Here is a 16,778-nt window from a genome sequence, read left to right as displayed (position 1 = left end):
CCCGAGTCAATGTCTATCGTCATTGACCATGATGCAAGGTCTACTAGTTCACGCCCGATCTCCCCCGGTCACGGTGTGAGGTTGTCAAACCTAATAGCGCTATCAACTAATAACCCGTTCGCCCCCGGCGATTAATCGGTACTGTAAGCAGGGACTTAAAGTGATAGAGTTTCGTTTAGCATGGCTAGTTGTGATTTATAAATAGTATCCAAACGTATCTCCCCCGGAGATAGTAGTTACCCATTCTGGTTTCCCCCGGAAGTAATGGTTCAAAAGTGTTTTTCCCAAAGTTGGTAGTTTGTCCGTGTCCCTCCGCGGGACGCATGCTTTTAGTGTGTGAACTCACCTTGGGTTGCTCGGCAGATTAGGTTACTTTGTCAAGCACGCTGGTCACCACGTCCGGTTGAGAAGAAGGTGCCGAAACAAAGGAATGGAACCGAGAAAATGAAGTGTCCGAGTGATGATGATCTTGACCGTGTTTCTTGTGAGATCCGAGCTTGAACCGAGAGTTGGAAGAGAATGGGGTGTTGTTGAGAGTTTTCTAGTGAGAGAGAAAGGAGTGTGTTTTGTGTAGCAAATGAAGGAGTGGGGAAAGGTTTGGGATTTTATATGAGGTTTCAAAATAGGCTAAGGGGTTTCGGCCCAAACCGGTTACGGCCCACTCGAATCCGAGCGGCCCACTCGAGACCGAGTGGTCTCGAGTCATGGTCTCGACTCACTAGTATATACGCCTAAATATATATATATAGTACATACATACAACACATATCATGCAAAAAGTCACGTTTCCAATTAATAACATATATATATACAATGATATTACAAGATGTTCGTTCGGAAAAACCTAGAGTGTCACATTATCCCCAAGTTTTTAAGAACTTTCGTCCTGAAAGTTAAGGCAGCCACTGTCAAGCTAGAGTGTTTCAACGGGGTGTCACATCATCCCCCCGTTAGTTTGGAATTTCGTCCCGAAATTCGGTTGTAACTTCAGTGCTGGGGGTTTCGTTTGGGAACAACTGGGGATACTTGCACTTCATCTGGTCTTCCCGCTCCCAGGTGAACTCTGGGCCACGTCGTGAGTTCCAACGAACTCGCACGAGAGGTATTTGGCTACGTTTGAGGGTTTTGATCTCTCGATCCGTGATCTCAATCGGTTCCTCAGTAAAGTGTAGCTGTTCATCAATAGTGAGTTCCTTGAAGGGAATTATGAGTGTTTCATCTGACAGACACTTCTTCAGATTAGACACGTGAAAAACATTGTGCACTGCACTCAGCTCTGCAGGCAGGTTCAATCTATAAGCAACCTTACCGATTTTCTCGGTAATTTCGAATGGTCCAACATATCGCTGGTTCAGCTTGCCCCGTTTACCGAAACGAACCACACCCTTCCAGGGTGAGACCTTAAGTAGAACCCGGTCCCCGACCTGGAATTCTAGCGGTTTTCTACGCTTATCAGCGTAGCTTTTCTGACGGTCACGAGCTGCCGCCATGCGTTGCCTGATCTGGGCAATCTTTTCCGTCGTATCTACCACCAGTTCTGGGCCTGTGATTTGACTGTCACCGACTTCCGCCCAGCAAAGAGGTGATCGGCATTTACGACCGTACAATACCTCAAAAGGTGCCGCCTGAATGCTAGTGTGGTAGCTGTTATTGTAGGAGAATTCCACCAGCGGTAGATGCTTCTCCCAATTCTTGCCAAAATCGATCACACATGCTCTAAGCATGTCTTCCAGGGTTTGAATGGTGCGTTCAGACTGCCCATCCGTTTGTGGGTGATAAGCGGTGCTCATGTCCAAACGTGAGCCAAAGGATTTGTGCATAGCTTGCCACAACTCGGAAGTAAAACGAGCATCTCGGTCGGAAATAATGGAAGTTGGCACCCCGTGTCTCGAGACTACTTCCTTTAAGTAGACTTCTGCCACGGTAGAAAACTTATCTGTTTCCTTAATGGCCAGAAAGTGTGCAGACTTAGTCAATCGATCTACTATCACCCAAATAGTATCATTTCCGCGTTGGGACCTAGGTAGCCCCGTAACAAAATCCATGGAAATTTGTTCCCATTTCCACTTCGGGATTTCTGGTTGCTGGAGTAGTCCTGCTGGTTTCTGATACTCAGTCTTGACTCTTGCGCAGGTCAAACATTTGCTAACGTATGCTGCTATGTGGGCTTTCATGCCAGGCCACCAGTAAGTGGTCCTTAAGTCGTGGTACATCTTATCTGAACCAGGATGTACTGAATAACGGGACTTATGGGCTTCGTCCATCACAAGCTCACGCAGATCACCGTAGAGTGGGACCCAAATGCGCCCTGCCACATAGTATGCGCCGTCTTCTTTTTGTTCTAGTCGTTGTCTCGATCCTCGCAGGGACTCAGCCCTGATGTTTTCCGGCTTCAGAGCTTCATTCTGAGCATTTCGAATCTGGGTGGGGAGGTTAGACTGGATGGTAAGTTGTAGCGCTCGCACGCGCTTGGGCGTAGTGTCTTTTCGGCTGAGGGCGTCTGCCACAACATTGGCCTTGCCCGGATGGTACTTGATGGCGCATTCATAATCATTCAGGAGTTCGACCCATCGACGTTGTCGCATGTTTAATTCCTTTTGCTTGAAGATATGCTCGAGACTCCTGTGATCGGTGTAAATGGTGCACTTGGTACCGTACAGGTAATGTCTCCATATCTTAAGCGCAAAGATCACTGCTCCTAGTTCCAAGTCGTGCGTAGTGTAGTTCCTTTCGTGCGTCTTAAGTTGTCGAGAGGCGTAGGCAATAACTTTGTCGCGTTGCATTAACACACAACCGAGCCCATGGATGGACGCATCGCAGTAAACCACAAAGTCGTCAGTGCCTTCAGGCAACGAGAGAATAGGAGCACTACAGAGGTTATCCTTTAGTTTCTGAAATGCGGTTTCCTGAGCTTCACCCCATTTATAAACCATACCCTTCTGAGTAAGAGCCGTGAGAGGCTGAGCGATCTTTGAGAATCCCATGATAAATCTTCGATAGTACCCTGCTAGTCCCAAGAATTGGCGGACTTCGGTCGGAGTCTTAGGGGTAGGCCAATTCTTTATTGAGTCGATCTTAGCTGGGTCGACGTGAATTCCATCCTTGTTAACCACGTGCCCAAGGAAATGGACTTCTCGAAGCCAGAAGTCGCATTTCGAGAACTTGGCATACAGTTGCTCATTGCGAAGGAGTTCGAGGATAAGGCGTAGGTGCTGTTCATGCTCTCCTTGACTTTTCGAGTAGATCAGGATGTCGTCGATAAACACGATCACAAATTTGTCGAGGTAAGGTTTGCACACTCGGTTCATGAGATCCATGAATACTGCGGGCGCGTTGGTCATTCCAAAGGGCATGACAAGGAATTCATAGTGACCATAACGAGTCCTGAATGCAGTTTTGGAGATGTCTTCATTACGGACTCTTAGCTGATGATAGCCCGATCGTAAGTCGATCTTAGAGTAGTAGCTCGATCCTTGCAACTGATCGAATAGGTCGTCGATTCGCGGGAGAGGGTAACGATTCTTGATGGTAACCTTGTTCAGTTCACGGTAGTCGATGCACATTCGGAACGTGCCATCCTTCTTCTTAACAAAGAGTACCGGTGCTCCCCAGGGTGATGAACTAGGGCGGATAAACCCTTTATCCAATAGTTCCTGTAGTTGTGTAGAGAGTTCCTTCAATTCTGTGGGGGCTAGTCGATAAGGCGCACGAGCTATGGGCGCTGCTCCGGGAGCTAGCTCGATTTGGAATTCGACCTGACGGTGTGGAGGGAGTCCAGGTAGTTCTTCAGGAAAAACCTCGGGGTAGTCACGCACCACTGGAAAATCTTCAATCCTCTTTTCCTTTTCCTGCGTGTTGGTGACAAGTGCTAAGATAGCGGTGTGCCCTTTTCGTAAACACTTCTGGGCCTTCAAGAATGAGATAACGCCTGAGATTTCTCCGCCTTTGCCACCTTGTACAATGAGGGGTTTGCCAGAACGGCGGGGAATGCGAACCATCTTCTCTTGACAGAGGATCTCAGCGCGATGTTTGGATAACCAATCCATACCGATGACGACGTCGAAGCTTCCAAGTGTAACAGGGAAAAGATCGATGCTAAACATCTGACCAGACAATTCTAGTTTGCAGTCTTTGATAACGTGTGAGGCCTCGATGTTTCTACCATTAGCTAACTCGACGATATGATGTGAACTTAGTAACGAAAGCGGACGCTTAAGCTTCTTACTAATACGTAGGGACACATAACTAGCATCGGCTTCAGAATCAAATAATATAGAAACATAACGATCATCGAGTAGGAACTTACCCGCCACGACATTGGGGTCATTCCTCGCTTCTCCAGCTCCAATCACAAAAGCCCTTCCCCTAGCACCATTCCCAGCATTGTTGTTCTGATCGTTGTTTCCAGCTCCCTGATTGTTGTTGCGGTTCTGGTTCAGTTCAGGGCAATTCTTCTTAAAGTGCCCCTCAGCTCCACACTGGAAACAACCCTTGGCGTTCCCGTGATGCTGCTGCTGCTGGTTCTGCCCCACGGGACGTGGACTCCTACAGTCCTTGGCCTCATGCCCCATCTTGTTACATCGCTGACACTGACTTTTCCCACAAGGCCCACTGTGATGTCGATTGCACTTATTGCACTTGGGGTGGTTACCGCGATAGCCACCCTGTTGTTGAGTGCCCTTGTTGTTTTCAGTTTTCCTTTGCTGTGCTGGGGCCTGAGTGGGGTTAGCATCCTTGCTTTGATTTCCTTCCCACTTACGCTTGTTGTCACTAGAAGTTCCGACAGTAGCACTGATCCTTTTGGGCAACCTGCCCTCTTCTACGGCCTGATCAGTGAGTTTGTGAGCAAGTCGAACGATCGGCTGAATGGTAGTGAGGTTGGCTGCAGTCACATGGCTTCGAATTTCTGGAGCCAAACCCTTGACGTACAGTTCGATTCTTCGATACATAGGTCGAGACATGTTCGGGCAAAGAGCAGCATAGTCATTGGACAGCTTGGTGTAGGTTTCAATCTCTGACCCAACCATCTTAAGCGCATAGTACTCGTTCTCAAGTTTGTGGATGTCATCCCGGTGACAGTACTCCTCCTTAATCATGTCCTTGAAATCCTCCCACGCAGTAGCATTAGCAGTTTCCAATCCAAACATCTGAATTTGCGCCTTCCACCAGGAAAGCGCGTTTCCTTCAAGCGTAGCAGTAGCAAACTTCACCCAATTCGCAGGGGGACACTCACAGACAGCAAAGACAGCTTCAACTTTCTCAATCCAGTGCAGAAGACCTATGGCACCCTCAGTGCCATTGAAAGGGAGAGGCTTGCAATCCATGAAAGTTTTGAAAGTACACACGGGTGGTTGCGCAGGTGCGTGCTGACCTGTTTGTGAGAAGCGAAGCGTATAGATTTAGGGATAAAAGGCGATGTGGCGGTAGGATCTAAGCATCCTAGGATAACGAGTTTACCTCCAGGGTGAGCTGCGAAAGCTGCAGCCACCGTGTTAAGCAGGTTAGTGAATTGAGCCTGAGTCATGTTGATGTTTCCTCTTCCACGTCCACTCATTGTCTTCATAATCAGAAATCATAGTATGAGTGTGATGTCGTAATATAACGAGAATGAGATAGAAGAGAGAGGCGTATCTATCTAATTTAGGCACACTAGTACGTATAGCAAAACAGGAAACATAAGGTAAGCAAACAAGTAAACACTAGTCCGAGCTATGAGGTCAAATGTGTTGAGCCTTGCACTTGGAGTGTAGTGTCGTCGCGAGTCACAGGTTATAGTCTGGTTTTTCCCAAAAAGATTTTCCCCTTTTTAAAACCTAGTTCACTATAACCAATGGCTCTGATACCAATCTGTCACACCCCCAAAAACCACATGCGGAACACCACCGCTTGGAGGCGTGACCGACCAGGATCCAGCCACCAATTATACTGAGCATTGATAAATAGTAGAAATATTTGCTACCCAAAGTAGTTAGCAACATCGTAGTTTAAGTTCGATAATTAGTTTAACAAAACAGCGGAAGCATAAACCAAATAGTTATAAAGATGGTTCTTAGTTTAAGATAATTAAACCCAACAAACGGGTTTTGACGAACACTACACCTCCCCAAGCAGCAGCTCCTCAGTCAATGGTTACCTGCAAAGCATGCAGTAAGGGGTCAACAATAATGCTGAGTGAGTTCACTAGTTGTCCAGTTTTAGTGTACCAAAAACTTAAGTTGTTTAGATAAAGCATTTATAATCACGTTGTGGGGAGCTACCCCATCTGTAAGCTCACTAAACTGTAGATACCGAAACTGTTGACGGAAAGTTGTTGTGCCCCGAGTCAATGTCTATCGTCATTGACCATGATGCAAGGTCTACTAGTTCACGCCCGATCTCCCCCGGTCACGGTGTGAGGTTGTCAAACCTAATAGCGCTATCAACTAATAACCCGTTCGCCCCCGGCGATTAATCGGTACTGTAAGCAGGGACTTAAAGTGATAGAGTTTCGTTTAGCATGGCTAGTTGTGATTTATAAATAGTATCCAAACGTATCTCCCCCGGAGATAGTAGTTACCCATTCTGGTTTCCCCCGGAAGTAATGGTTCAAAAGTGTTTTTCCCAAAGTTGGTAGTTTGTCCGTGTCCCTCCGCGGGACGCATGCTTTTAGTGTGTGAACTCACCTTGGGTTGCTCGGCAGATTAGGTTACTTTGTCAAACACGCTGGTCACCACGTCCGGTTGAGAAGAAGGTGCCGAAACAAAGGAATGGAACCGAGAAAATGAAGTGTCCTAGTGATGATGATCTTGACAGTGTTTCTTGTGAGATCCGAGCTTGAACCGAGAGTTGGAAGAGAATGGGGTGTTGTTGAGAGTTTTCTAGTGAGAGAGAAAGGAGTGTGTTTTGTGTAGCAAATGAAGGAGTGGGGAAAGGTTTGGGATTTTATATGAGGTTTCAAAATAGGCTAAGGGGTTTCGGCCCAAACCGGTTACGGCCCACTCGAATCCGAGCGGCCCACTCGAGACCGAGTGGTCTCGAGTCATGGTCTCGACTCACTAGTATATACGCCTAAATATATATATATAGTACATACATACAACACATATCATGCAAAAAGTCACGTTTCCAATTAATAACATATATATATACAATGATATTACAAGATGTTCGTTCGGAAAAACCTAGAGTGTCACATCTTGAGATTAAAGTGAGTGGCATGATGGTAATTATTTGGTTAATTTTTTCCATTTAATTAAATACAAAAAGGGTATATGTGTAATTTCAATCTTAAATTGATTGTATAAATCTCTCACAAATCAAGTAATCAATTATCCTTTTAAATTGATTGCATAAATCTCTCACAAATCAAATCAAGGATTAGGAAAGATGTAACTTAATTCAATTATTAAAATAATTATTTGTTTAAATGGGATGTACACATGTGTATTCTGATTTTGCCCTCTTTTTAATGCGATGTACACATGTGTATATCGTCTGTTTTTGTGATATCTCAGAATTTTTTTTGTATTGAATGTTGATGTACACCTGTGAATTATTGTACACATATGTACGATACTGAGTACACATGTGTACTGTTCTATTTATATCCAAGTACACATGTGTATACCATTGAAATATGAAGGTTATGTGGATCTTAAAAATCAAAATTTGAATTCTGTTGATGAAATCTGAAATAAAAATTAAAATTGAAATCTGGTGATTTGTTTTGATAATTATCTTATTAATAAATAAACATAATGTGGATAATCAATTTAAATTAGGAAAGATGTAACTTAATTCAATTATTAAATAATGATTTAAATCTAATTTTTTATATAATTACAATCCTACCCTTAACAACTAAAAAGGAAATCAAGAGTCCATACTTTTTCTATATATATATATATATAGAAAAAGTATATCGTACATTACGGCTTAACGTACTTCACGTACAACAACATGCGTGATTTGTTCTATAACATGCGTGATTAATGTTTTTAATATGCGTGATTATTGTGTTTCAACATGCGTGATTTTAAAATGAACGTGCCTAATTACCTGTCGTACGTGATGTACGTTAAGCCGTAATGTACGTTAACCTTCCTCTCTATATATATATATATATCTAGAAACGAGATCAGGAGAAAACGCTCAAAAGTGTGAGAACGGTTAGAACACATCCTGGCCCAACATGTGTCCCGTGGCATTAAGAAGGGCGGAGGGGCTTTTTTGTCTTTTCATTCTTCTTTTATTTTCACAACGCGTTATAATATTTTGTGGCGTCTAAGTTTTTTTGGCGTTAATTGTATTTATTAAACTTTTTGGCGTTTAATTAATTGTTTTTGTGTCACATATATAATTTTTTGGCGTTATATCGTTTTCTGGTTAATTTTTTGGCGTTTGTGGCGTTTTGTATAATCTATATTATTATAAAAAGGAGAAGTGATGTACAAAAATGTAATTTTATCATATGTACAAGTTTTGAATCAGTATGTGCAAGTATATCCAAGTAGGTAGAACAGGAAGTGGAAGAACTTTTTAAGACGCTAAGAGGGTAAACTTGAGAAATCATCCTCCTCCTGCTTTAAGATCCAGAATCCCAGTAGTCAAAACCGTCGGAGTGTAAGAGACGCATGGCCTCCCCCTTCAAGAAACCATCACTCTCCGGTATGTATTTTCTTTTGTTTTCTTCAATCTCACAATTGAAATGGTCGATTGGATGCCTCATCATCAATTGAAATCAATAGATCAAAACCCTCTGAATCCCATAAAAACCACCATACACACAATCAATCAAGAGTGGTGAGGCTTTCTTTGAAGCATACTCTGGCGCTATTAGGGCTAAAGTTGAACGTGAAGAAGAACATGGTGTGAAACAAGTACATAGCACATCGAAATCTTCAGCAAATTGAAGACAGTCGATTGTATCTTAAAATCACTACTTAGAAAGATGACTGGTCAAACCAACAAAAGCAGATTCAAACGTTTGTTAGGGCATAAGCAAACGATACTAACAGTGTCAACTTGGTGAATTAATCTGCAAGATTTCTTTGATGGAAGAACACGGAATCTTGGGTGTGAGACCCAGAAAACAATCAGCAGCTCGGATCAGAGGACAAAAATGGTTAAAAAGGAGAGAAATATGGCTTGTTGCTCTCGGTATAGCACTTCATGTTGTTTACATGCTCAGCATCTTCGACATTTACTTCAAATCTCCTATTGTTCACGGCATGGATCCTGTTTCCCCTCGATATACTCTGCCTACAAAGCGCCTCGTGCTTCTTGTAGGTAATGATTCATTCATTCACTGGTTTCATCCTTGCACACCAACTGTTTGATTAAATGTCACTGACAAATGTGGCTTCTTGTTTGAGATGTATGGCTTATGCTAGCGATTATACGTGGTTTACCGTCGAGCAATTATAAGTATCATCAATTAGGAGAGACGAGTTTCTAGGTTATTCCCAGGCTTAATTTTTACCTAATTTGTTGTTGTTTTTGTTCTATTTTGACGGTGAAATCACTAGGTTCGTATGTTTACACATTTGTTGTGTATTTTGATCGCTAAGGAAGGATGTTTGAGAGGGAAGAAAGAAAGGATGTCGATATATCATTTATCAGGTGATGGGTTTGATTTTATTTTTTTTACAGTTTTGATATTTTTGTTGTGTATGATGTTAGGTTTATGTTTTTTTGGCTGAGATCAAGTGTATGATTATTAATAATTAAATCCACGCGACGCGACGACTCGAGCTTGGCTTTCTGGTGACTGTACAACAATAAAAGGACGACAGCTGCGTCGGTATTGGACATTTTCATATATTTACTCTCAATGTTGTTGAACATAGTATGTGCATCTCGATCTTTGTTCTCGCATTCGAATTATGCGTCATTTTAGGTCAGTTTTGTTTGTTAAACTCCAATTTATTTGTACGGTTAGAACTTAGTTAGGAGTTTTAGTTTAAAATTAAGAGCTCTTAACTGGTTCAGTAATTTTGGATTCCAATTTAGAATTAGTATTTGGGGATTTCATCTCAGATTGAACCAGGTCTATTATGAGATCTAACTACAATATAAGAGGGGATGGGGCACCCTCGGTTAGCGGTGCTCAGCTTCGAAGCCGCATGCGAAACACTGCCGCCATCCCCCTCGGGTAGGTGAGCGGCTAGGGGAGCTCCACTACTGCTTTCCTAAGGTGATGTAGGCTAGGAACTGCGAAAGGACTGGTTTATCTCCACGAGGACTGTAAGATCATTTTGTTCGTTTGCTGGCCACTATAAGATCATTCATTGGCGGTTCTTACTTGTCGCTTCATGTGAAAAAAGAAAAAAAGTACATTAAGTTACATGGATGATGTTCTCGTAATGCATGTGAATTCCTTTGATTGTCATTTCATATTTCTCGAATTGTCGTTTCGGTTATCACATTTTGTAGTTTGTTCAGTTTTTATGTGTCGATATTATGATATAGGATCTAGCTTGTCAAGCTGATTTCATTTCTTACGTAAATTTAAAATTTATTTTTTTGGTTCTGTTTTGAGCAGTAAGAGAAGCTAGAAATGAAGGCGTGCGTGGTGGACATGGCGATCATGGGTTCGGACGTGGTGGCTGTCTCGGTCACATTTTATGTTTGTGAATTTCTTAAACATGTTTCTGTACCTGAACTGTTACATTTTTTAATAGACAACAAGGTTCTCTGCTGCATCAGATGCTACACGGTTAAATCAGGCAACTTTTGGAATGGGTTTGGTTTGGGTGTGCTAAAACACTTTTTGGCAAAGAGCTTTAAGGCAACCGGAAGCATTGGGACGGTTTGGAGCATATACTTCATATCTAATTACTAACGGTAGCAGCATTTTCTTCTCGAGGCCTGAATATAAAAGATTATAAATTTGCCGACGCAGATTATTTGAAACTTGAAGCACCAGATTCTTTGAACTGGCCTTTTTGGTCTCCAAATGGAACCGATGAGCCTAATCATGAAGGTAAACATGTAATTTGTTTTAAAAAAAACTCATAAACATGGTATATTAGGGTATACTAATGTTTAACCACTTGTTTTTAATCTGTTAGAAAAGATAATATAATAATATAATGTTAGTTGAACAAGTGGATTGCACCTTATCTTATCTAGATATGCAAGTGGCCAAGAAATTCTGGTTCGTGCTGTGTTCGGGTTCAACCGCGAACATGACCCCTTTAACATGTGCATTTGCTAATTTTATTTTAATTTTTGTGCAACAGGACACGAATGCTCTAATGTGTGATAGTGGATTAAATTCAACAAAAAATGTGATTTATCACTTTCAAGCCCGTCTCACTATTCCTAACCCCTTAAACCAGGCACACACCAGGATGAAACCTTTATTGGGTAAGGAAGAGAAGTCACAAGTAGCTGTTGTTTGCAACTTTAGTCTTTACTAACTTAGGGATAATGCTACTCACTTGATCTTGTTGCAACTGGAGTAATTTTTCATGAAAGGGTATGCTAGCATAAAACAATAATTTTTGGTTTAATATACATGATCATTTAGTCGTATAATGGTGTAATTGCAACATGTTAAATGAAACCACAAGGTTCTTTAGTCTTTTAAGAGACTAAATTATGTGTTGTGACTAACTTAAGCAGTCTAATCAAGATCTTTAAAGTGCATTAATATGATAATAATCTAGCATATATTTAATTGGGTTTCAAAGTTTTATTTATAATCCTGTTTAGTTTTATATATAATAATATGCTCTTCTATGTCGCACATTGAACAATATTCTAATTACTTTTTCTTAATACATCTCAATGTGTATATTTATTTTGGACAGGTTGTTATGGAGAAACTTAAAAACAATGTTATAGGTGACAAGATTATCCAAAAGCTGTACTAAATTTGGATTCTGGTCTGGGAGTTTTAAGCCACATAATTATTCTCTAAGTGGGGGTATTTTGGCCTTTGAGGTTATGTTGCTTTGTTTAAATTTTTTTATATAATTATATTTTACTTTTTTTGTGACTTTCCAGATATGGATCTTTGAGGTTTTCCAATACCCTATGAAGTTTGGTATCAACATAACGTGGAAGCGTGCACTAGCATTTGTCGTGGATGCCACAATGGTATGTAGTATGTGAGTATGTACATTAGTTTTTCTTATTTTTTCGGTTAGTTTGTTAGTATTACTCAGTTAAGTTTTTAGCCCGGATTTGAGCCACTGCCAGTGTTGACACCAACTCCTACAGAGTGTGCCACTGATTGGTGGTGGGCTAGCTTTCATTTTCTGGGCAACTATGATAATGATTCTTCAACATGTAGGCTACGGAATACTAGGGATGATATCTTGGGAGAAATCCTTTTAAGTCTATTTGAATTTCTGCAGGGGCAACACTTTGGTTTCAGCAGTTTCTTAAAAGGTGATTCAATTCTATAGTCAATAATGGTTGCTAAATGCTAAATTTTGATGAGCTATGTTTTATTTTTTGACAAAAAATGCAAATTTTGTGAAAAGTGGAAACTATACATGTCTCACTTTTAGTTATAATTTTTTTTTTTTACAAATATTGGTATTGCTCTATTTTTTTATGTACTAAACTAAGTTATACTAATCTTAATTATTGTCATTATTTATTATTAATCCACAATATATTGGTTATTGTATTATACATGTTGACATTTAGTTATCGATGTTGTGAATGTCATTCATAACCTAACATAAAGCGGAACAATTTATAATCTAATAGACGAGTATAATGATGTAAATTATCGACTCCGCCGCAACGCGCGGGTTTCCCACTAGTAATTCACTACGAGTAATTAATGTTTGCATAAGATTAAAATAAGTCCAATTTTTCTTTTTGGCGTTTATTGAATTTTTTGGCATTTTAATTCCCTTTTACAAGGTGCTTTGCCAGCAGCTGTTCTCCCAGTTTTCATTCTACTAGCGTTTTGGTGTTTGTAGTTTTTGGCCATTTATATAATAATGTCTTTTATTTATAGAGAATTAGATAACAAAACAACATATAACTTGATATCAATACAATATAAAATGAAAACAAAAATAATTAAAAATGGTAATCTAATTTTTCTTTCCAATCTTCAATGTCATCAGCCTCTTCCTTCTTGAATTTGTTTTTGGCGTTTTGAACCTTTTTTGAATAATTTAGCTAAATGCCAACTTTCCTTCATAAACCCGTCTTTTTCAGAAGAAGCTGCTTAGTGGCATCCTGTTTTTTGGTGTGATATTCTTGTTTGGTGGCATGTCATTAAAGATAAACTCTTGCTTGATGCTATTTGTAATAATGGAGTCCAAAATAGCATTTTATTCTTGTGTTGAACCCTTTATTCCATGCCTATAATCATCAAGAACAAAGCTCACATGATGGCATATCACTGTCATAAGTCTCTTTTTCTTGAATATTTGTCCATCTCATTCAGCAAAATATTATTGAGTTAACCCCCTCAGAAAAAGGATCCATTTCAGTGAAACCTTTGCCATCTGTGGCGTTTTAAAGGGAATGGTTTCTAGAGGATATAGCGTTTTTTTGTGTTTTTCTGGGTGATTAATTTCATTATGTATAGACCCCTCTCTTATAGGAGTTTTTTGGCGCGTAGTTTAGGCATGCCTTTTTATTGTAATAAATGATAGTAATAAAGTAACTGTCTTTTCAGTTACTGTTTTTGTATTTACTGTGTTGATCAGCTTTTAGCAGTTTTATAGGTTATAGACGTCCCATCTTTTAAGTTTGGCCTTTTTTTAAATGGCCTTATGCAGACCAACATGACAAAATACAATAACGGAGTAAATAAAATATTAAGCAGGAAAAATAATTTTTGGCGTTTTGTTAGGGTTAACCATTTTTAGTATTATTTTGACGTTTTGCTAATAAAGATAGAAATATATCATTTAATTATCTTAAAAAAAGAAGATTATATAGAAGAAAAAAAAAGAGGAAAAAAAGTTAAAATCCTTCATCAGAAGGTACTTTATCTGAATAGTATCCATCACTTGTGTCACCTTCTTCCTCCTCGGAGTCTTCATCTTGATCTTCATCCATGTCATCACATTCACCTTCATAAGCTTCTTGTTCCTGAAGATTCTAAAGGCTCCACCTGAACATGTCTTGCATTAACTCCAATTTTGAGTCTATTTCTGTGTTGGTACAAGTGGCGTTATGCAATTCTTCCATGAAACCCAGTCGCTGCTTTGTCATGATATTCTCTAGCCAGTAGACTTCCTGCCCTCCGCTGTCGTATGTAACCGTCACCATGTCTGTTTCATCATCAAAACGCCATGATTTCATTACAGGGTCTGGCTTCACATCTCCTTTGATTGGTCCAAATTTGCTGGTTAATGCTTTCATAAGCATATGCATTTCATGGCATTCGTTGTCTAGAGCGATGCCAATGGATAAGATTTGCCTCTGTATCTCTTCTTCCAACTTCAGAATTGCCTTGACCGTCTTAACATACACCTTCCTTCTGTTGTCAAAATGGAGGACGTATCGCTTGATTCCCAGAGTGTATCTCCACGAAACGATTGTTGCCATTTTTGGCGTTTTGTTTAAGTTGGCGTTTTTGGTTAACGATTTTTTTTTGCAGAAAATGGATAGATTAAAGTGATTATGGAAGCTATGTTTTACCTTTGTTTATATAATGATGTTTTTGGCGCGTAATTTAGGAGGGAATTTCTTCTAATAAATGTTAATAACTGAAATTCAGTTATTTGTGTTGTTTCATCTTCCTGTAATATTCAACGCGTTTTATTTTTAATTTTTTTGCGTTTTATTTTTTATATGGCGTTTTATCATTTGATGGCGTTTTGAATATGAGCGGTCAAAGACCCTTTTACCCTTAATGAAGCGCGTCCCACATAATAATATTGATGTTATTTACGAAAACGCCACCGCGCAATCTAGTCCATGGATTGTTTTGATCGGACGATCCATAAGCGTTCTCACCGTTCTCACACTTTTCACCATTTTCTCTAAATCCTGACCATATATATATATATATGGAAGGGTTTAAATGAGAACGCTAAATATCGCGAGAACCGTGAGAACGAATAAAAAAACCACGAGAACTTGGTCAAAAACAATTCAAATTCAAAATTTCTTTTTACACTTATCATTATTGTTCAAATACAATGTTAGAAATTAAATTTACACGTTTAAAGTTACGTGAATTCGTAGATAAAGAAAATTTACACATGTGTAAGTTTGTCATTTACACATGTGTAAATTTGTTATATTTACACATGCGTAAAAAATCTAGTAAGAGTGATTTTGGGAGGAGAAATGAAGTATTTGATATTGTAAATTATTTTTTAATGTTGTATTTTAATTACAATGAGGTTTGTATTTAAAAAAACGGATTTGATTGGTTTTTTTATTCGTTCTCACAGTTCTCGCGATATTTAGCGTTCTCATTTAAACCTTTCCCTATAGTGTTTTTAATAGCATGGTACTAACCTAGTGCATGGTGCAGTCAGCGGTGACACTTTAACATCAACTTCAATGAACCGGAAAGTCACATCTGGGACACGCTCCAAATTCAAATCTTGTAGCAAATCCTAAACCCTCGCGGGTCATCCACGGTCTCACCACCGATCGCTTTGTTTATACTAGCAGAAAACCTATTGTACGTATCCTCAGTTAGAAAAGTCAGCATATCGCTAAAGTCCATAATCATGTTACCAAATTCAATGTGATACAGGTTGTTCAAAAACGAACGATTGTGAATATGATTGTATGCCGCGCTCATCCCACCAACACGTCGAACAAATGAATGTGGTATAAAGTTGAAAAATCGTTCTTTACAAGAGGAGTTGAACAACATTTGGCCCCGAGACATTAGCACGATCACCAAAATAAATTTAAATTTGCATGTTTTATTTGAGGCACGTGGCGTCAAACAATACGAAAACTTTCCTTTAGTGACTGATTTTAATTGGTTGATTAGAGAAACCGAGCCACCTCAAGACCAATGATCCCACTTACACGACTTCACACATCTTTATAATCATGACCCCGCCTGTACAAGTTTTTGCAAGTGTTAATACTGTGTCGGACCTTACATGGGTCCAATGCGAACCTTGTATAAAATATTACAAGCAAGCGGGCCTACCTTTTCTCGTACCCGCTTCATCATCTACTTATCAAACACAATCATGTCTATCCAAAACTTGTGAAGCTTTAGAGGGTGATAATTTGACATGCATTTTAAGGCAAAACGCGGGCTTTGGATCGACATGATTGTGTTTGATAAGTAGATCTCTATGAATAAGATCAGCGGTAAAACCTTCATGGTCATGGTGGCTTGGTTTAGAGAGAGACGCCGAAATGGTTAAAAAGAGAGTAAGAATAAGGAGTGTGTTCATGGCTATATTTGATAAGGAAAAACTAGTGTTTGATCATAATCTATAGGGTGTAATCAAACGAGAGGGTTTGAAAGTGAAGTAAAAGGTTAACGGCTGATTATAGTAACAATCAGTCAAATCTTGATAGATACTGAAGACCAAATTCACTACTGATCTTCGGTATCAAATTCATTCCTCATTCAGCAACATTACAATCTCAAAGCAATTTTCAAAAACATGAACAAGAAAAAAAAAATAGACAAAGGAACCTAATAATTTAGCCAGCTTGAAAAAATTAAGAAAATAATGCATGAGTATATGTTGATGATTTGTATCTTTAACATCGGTTTAGAACTTTGTGTAACAAAACTTAAGAGACTGTTGACTTTTATATTTTTTTTTTTAATTTTTTTACATAATTATGTATCGTTTGATCATCAAAAAAAAAAAAAAAAAAAG

The 16,778-nt window shown here is 39.6% G+C and overlaps 1 long non-coding RNA gene across 18 annotated transcripts; it reads left to right on the top strand.

Annotated features, from left to right (window-relative positions):
* Positions 1–8,506: 8,506 nt before the first annotated feature.
* Positions 8,507–15,942, top strand: LOC110942419. Of its 18 annotated transcripts, none has more exons than XR_004893723.1 (7): positions 8,509–9,267; positions 9,507–10,963; positions 11,223–11,349; positions 11,796–11,905; positions 11,992–12,084; positions 12,281–12,378; positions 15,449–15,940. It is a non-coding gene; the product is annotated as an uncharacterized LOC110942419 (long non-coding RNA). The 18 variants fall into 18 exon arrangements; XR_004893722.1 differs by having other exon boundaries at positions 11,796–11,911; positions 15,449–15,939; XR_002594837.2 differs by having other exon boundaries at positions 8,514–9,267; positions 9,507–9,781; positions 10,523–10,606; ... (1 more) ...; positions 11,796–12,378; positions 15,449–15,934.
* The last annotated feature ends 836 nt before the right edge of the window (positions 15,943–16,778 follow it).

This window comes from Helianthus annuus, chromosome 5, assembly GCF_002127325.2.
Source record: "Helianthus annuus cultivar XRQ/B chromosome 5, HanXRQr2.0-SUNRISE, whole genome shotgun sequence".
NCBI classification, from domain to species: domain Eukaryota; kingdom Viridiplantae; phylum Streptophyta; class Magnoliopsida; order Asterales; family Asteraceae; genus Helianthus; species Helianthus annuus.
This window is presented reverse-complemented; position numbering and strand designations above follow the sequence as displayed.